At 38.2% G+C, this 5796-nt stretch overlaps 1 protein-coding gene across 6 annotated transcripts in view; it reads right to left on the reverse strand.

Moving 5' to 3' along the window:
• LOC106470172 (E3 ubiquitin-protein ligase RGLG4-like) overlaps nucleotides 1-4874 on the reverse strand; it is a 28618-nt gene extending 23744 nt beyond the window's left edge. For 2 of the 6 annotated variants that reach the window (XR_002612993.1, XR_002612992.1), the window contains exon 1: nucleotides 4589-4874. The gene's annotated coding sequence lies outside the window, so the exon portion shown is untranslated. Of the gene's footprint in view, nucleotides 1-4584 lie in introns of all 6 variants that reach the window. The other 4 variants (XM_022398776.1, XM_022398775.1, XM_022398774.1 and 1 more) reach the window with 3 other exon arrangements.
• Between the last annotated feature and the right edge of the window lie 922 nt (nucleotides 4875-5796).

Raw genomic sequence — 5796 nt, forward strand, 5'->3', positions numbered from 1 at the left:
GCTATAATTCTCAACGAACGATTCACGCACTTTCCTTACTCCCGCGCTTGACTCAATTGTCCATCTATATCTTCAATCTCTCTGTCCGCTATTCAATCTCCGATTAATTGTCTGGCGCACTTATATACAAGAACAAAGGGCGCCTAGCAAATACTGGAATATTCGTGATGTTCCCCGATCTTTCTAGAACTCATTACGTGTTAACAGCGTCACGTGACTTCCGCTGTCGTAACAATATTTTTTTTCCTGTTACTTTGTGCAAACCTCAATATGTATATACGTTATAAACAGCCTTAATATATCGTAACAGTGAAGTCAGTATTCGCGCCTCTAGCACGGAATCAGAACAGACGAAATTACACTCGAATTTCGTTTGGCAGTTGATCAGTGAAGACAACAAAAAAAATTGTAAGCTTCTTCTGAAAATAGTTTATCCAACATTTATTCAAAGAGGTTTTAAAAACGAAACAAAGAAAATACTGGAAAAAAAAACAAAACTTGCCATTTTAAAGTAACGAAGCGTAGGTACCACACAAACAAACACACACACACACACGCACGCAATGTTATTTTCCTTGGCATTTTGCCAGATCTGGAAACTAGGAAGACATCAGTGAGCTATGCTAAGATAACAATACTATATTTTGCAACTGTTTCAGCTTAGCAAGATAAGACTTTCTGAAAAAAAAAAAAAAATTTGTGCAATTTCGTTAAGTCCTTTTTCGTTAATCAGCATCAAGAATAACATATGTACATTAATATTCGTTTGTTAAACTGTTTCTTTGTTTGTTTTTAATTATGCACAAAGATACACAAGGGCTATCTGTGCTCTGCCCACCACGGGTATCGAAACCCGGTTTCTAGCGTTGTAAGTCCGCTGTGCCATTGTTAAACTGAGGAAAATAAAACCAATAATACTTAAACTTAGGATTACCTGATGTATAGAGTGAGAAACTGGGACTTTTTTTTTCTATGCGTATTGATACAGTAACAGCTTTGGAACAGTTTAAATTATATTTTACTATTTGAATCTAATATTTATTGCATAGTATTTTCAAACCATGACAAAGATAATTAAAAAAACTCATCTAATTAAATAATAATTTAATAATTTAAGCGACAAATGTTGCTTCTTAGTACGATGAAAGAAATAATGAAATGTCGTAATTAAAAGAAAACTTCATAAATCGGATAAACAGAGTAAAATTTAATGAAAGTACAACGTTTCACCAGGTTAACCTGGCATCATCGGATACGTCAACATAGGCAGTGCTACCGCCTGCCCGATATCTGCGCATGCGTGCTTCTTGGTGATCCAATTGCTTTTTTGCAACAACTTTAATGGACTAGTAAGTGTATTTCTTGGTATGCTTGCGGTCTTGTTATTGTTAATTATTGGATGGTTGTAGTCAATGCAATGATTCATCCACTATCCTTTTGCTTCTTAGTGGTCTTTTTCGCGATTGGGCAGGTCTTTAAATCTGAATTCTTGCGATTGCCAAATGACAGGTTAGATTAACAAAATGTAGGAAAGGGAGATTTGTTTTGTTTTTGCATTTTGAGCAAAGCTACACGAGGGCCATCTGTGCTTGCCGTCCCTAATTTAGCAGTGTAAAACTAGAGGGAAGGCAGCTGGTCATCACCGCCCACCGCCAACTCTTGGGCTACTCTTTTACCAACGAATAGTAAGATTGACCGTCACATTATAACGCCCCCACAGCTGAAAGGGCGAGCATGTTTGGTGGGACGGGGATTCGAACCCGCCAGCCTCTCAGATTGCGAGCACAGCGCCCTAACCACCTGGCCATACCGGGCCGTAAAGAGAGGTCAAACTACGCTGTGTGATCCGACTTTTTCAGATAATTCTCAAAGTAAAATTTAAAGGAACCATCTATGATGGGAAAACCATACATACAGAATTAACAGCGAGGTAGAGAGAGAAAGTGGGACAATTCACTATATGTTGTTTTTCATTGGAACAACAAAATAAGGCTAAAAATTTGGACGATGCAAGGTTTACTGGTAACCCTATTTCTACATCAGCAAAATAATTTACAAGCTTTCATCATTTCTGCTACAAAAGAAAAAAATATTCGAGAAGGCTTAGCCCTAATATTAAACAAAAAGGGAATCCATACGGACCCCATAAACTTCAAAATATTTTTCTAAACTGTTTACGCTCCAACTTGCTTGCGAGTCCATTCCTTTATTGATAACGAGTTACCCAGAAAACAAACAAAAATATCACCATCATAAATAGTCGTACTAATCATCCCCAATTTATTTACATAATCTAGTATAATAACTTATTTTCTGCGAGTCACTCCATACTGAAATATACCATTACTCAGAACGATGCCATTAGTGGTGAACGGTACGTAAACATATATGTAAATTGATGGTTAAACGTCTACCTGTTTTATGGTAGCGCCACCTATAATACAAACACACGACTACATATATTAATGTTTGCATGATAGAGACGATGTACATTTTCGGGTTGTCAGAATTAGGAAGCCTAAATATTGATTCTATTTGACGTATACTAACTCGTATCTAAGGGCGTAAGGGCAATCCAGGGGCGGGAAAATAAGAGAGATAAGAAATTTAGAGTTATCACTGCTGGGAGTGGGAAAACAAACACACACAAAAACGAAAGCTCGTGGGCAGGATTTTCCAAGATGTCTTAAAACTGTATAATAAATGTCAAAGTATCAAACATGTAGGCAAGAAAATGTTATATAATGAGCCTCAAATTTCTTTTGATATTTAGAAAAGAAAAAAAAACATTCAATTCACAAATGTCTTAAATAGACTGTGAATAAGAGAACTATTTCAATCGTTCGCCCCCATTGCTGGATGAACCTTCTGTCGAAGATTAAGCCAAGTTACACGTGTAGTAAGTGTCGAAAACATACAAACGGTACTTGTACAGACCTTACAGGTATAACCTGCTGGTTAATGCGTCGGACTGCAGTTGAAGGATCCAAGGTTCGAGACGTGATCCTGCTGAACACACATACCACATTGGCAACTTTAAACGGAATATAGGCGAACCGTCATTATTCAATTTAAAGAACCGGGCAACGCCCTTGTGGCGGAGTGCGCTGTTGGCTTACTGCCCTTCCTCTAATCGGAAATTCAAAGTTAGGGACAGCTATAGGCTTCATATTAGAGGTTTCCGACCTGGATATTTAGCCCTTGTCCATTAAAGGCCTTTCATGTTAAATTCCATCACTTGCATCTTAACACAAATGTTTCTACCGGTACACAATAGTAACCAGCTCACCTCATTCCAATGACCAGCAATAGAAAAACTCAATCAAAAGACACGTAACAACAGAAGAAAAAACATACACCCAGGCACATCTTTAAGGATCTTCGATCATTATTTCCTCAGACGTTCCTATATCTTATATTTAGCACAACGTTTCCACAATTTCATATTTATTATTCACTTTGTTTTGTTCTGCTCAGCCATAAATAATATTTTAAATACGTTGTCAGATTGTTGATTTAAATACTAAAACCTTCTTTACCGTTAAAACTTTGTGTACTTGAGAATAATCTCACCAGTGGTCACACTTGTTTTAAAGATATTCTTACTTGCCGTAAGAGCTGCGATTTGTAATAAAATTATATCTTGGAACTATGTACACCTAGTGGCACATATTAGAACTATCTACGCCTTCACCAGTGATCGAAACGTCACACTTGCTTTAAAGATATTCTTACTTGCCGTAAGAGCTGCGATTTGTAATAAAATTATATCTTTGAACTATGTACACCTAGTGGCACATATTAGAACTATCTACGCCTAGTGGAATAGTTTGGAACTATCCACCCTCTAACATCACTCTGTAGAACTACGGCACTGAAGGATTCCACCCACCCTCCCCACTTAGCGGCAGCCTTTGATCTCCCCTTCCTTTTCATCCCCACAGATGCCGGTGTCCTTTAGGAGAAGAATGGACCCCCCTCCCCAACTACTATAATTTATAACTAATCATCAGTTCAGAGTTTCTTGGTGGGGCGACACCTACTGCTAAACATGAGTGTAAAAATACCTCGTTCTTATACCCCCCTCCCATTTCTACTGACAATTCTCTCCTCGTTCTTATATCCCCTAGTTTCTACTGACAATCCTCTCCTCGTTCTTATACCCCCTCCAGTTTCTACTGACAATCCTCTCCTCGTTCTTATACCCCCTCCAGTTTCTACTGACAATCCTCTCCTCGTTCTTATACCCCCTCCAGTTTCTACTGACAATCCTCTCCTCGTTCTTATACCCCCCCCCCGTTTCTACACGATATATGAAGCAATATACATACACTGATATAGAATTTAAATTATGTCCAGTTTGTCAATTCGTGTAAAGTATTTTCTCTATACACCCGAATGAAGAGATCGGTAGTAGTTATAACCGAGAACAAGACAACCTAATCTCCTCCTGGCAACGAGAAAAGTATTTGAATATTTAAACATACTGTGGTTTCAAGCTCAAGTGAAGAACAATAAATATATCTCTCTCTCACATAAGTATATCGTAAAGATAAAATCATTTGAAACGTCGAAGGTACTTACTTACCTTACAATCCAGCTTGCACGCCCAAAGAGGGTTAGCACGCACCACACGGTCAGTATAAACTACAACGTCTTGCCGTGTCTAGCCGACCTAAATTTTACATCGAGGACTAAATAGATCAATTACGATCTTACTAAACCACGAGCACACAGAAGAAACATCTTTTTCTCTCTCGCCTTCCGATATTCGAGTTGTTACTTTATCAGTCTTCCACTCGTTTTGTCAGCGTGCTTTTAAACGAGTCGATTCGTGCCATACCCACAGATTTGGACGTGTCCGCTTTGCACTCAGCCCTCGCTCGAGGCGCATTCCATTCATGTGTAGAGGATTTCCGTCATGTAGCAGACCCAGCGATCAAAATAAAGCTACTTCCATTCCGTTAAAGACGTAATGATGCTTCTGTACATCACGTTTCATCGCTCCGTTTCGTTATTTTCGAACGAACACAATATTTAGTAAATTTAAATAAGCAACATAAAGCTTGAATTTTGTTAATTAAAAAACATCCCATAATAAAAAAAAATCCTAATCATTCTAGTGTTGTTGTTTTTTGTAACCACGAGGATAATTCTAATCAACTCGTGTATAAATGCCCCCCAGTGGCACAGCGGCATGTCTGCGGACTTTACAACGCTAGAATCCGGGTTTCGATACCCGTGGTGTGCAGAGCACAGATAGCCCATTGTGTAGCTTTGTGCTTAATTACAAACAAACAAACAATTATGTATAAATATGTCTTTAAAATATCGAGCAATATAAGAATGAGCAACAATTTCGGCACAGTTCACGACTTTTGGTATTGAACGAAAGGTCTCCTGGGTAGTGACGTGCGACAGAAAAGATGGATCTCAGTTGTAAGTTTCAAACATCTCTGATTTGAAATTCGTAATGGATGTTGTTATTTTACAATGGGCTAGTTGCACTCGTTCTACTGCGGGGAATCAAACTCCGGATTTTACTGTTGTAAGTCCGTAATCTTACCGCTGATAAATCGGGAGACAATCCGTAATGTGGTAATTAATAACTCCGGAGAAAACATTTACACGTGGACTTAATCTACTTTCTTGGCCTAATAAGCATCCAAAAATTTATAAAACACGACGGCTGTGTTTTTCTCAACACTAAAAGAGTTAGAGATACATGATAGGAAGCTTCTATCACTTCCAAAGACACGAATAAACAAGATAAAAACATCTTGCATGATAAACTCG

This window comes from Limulus polyphemus, unplaced genomic scaffold, assembly GCF_000517525.1.
Source record: "Limulus polyphemus unplaced genomic scaffold, Limulus_polyphemus-2.1.2 Scaffold3856, whole genome shotgun sequence".
NCBI lineage: Eukaryota > Metazoa > Arthropoda > Merostomata > Xiphosura > Limulidae > Limulus > Limulus polyphemus.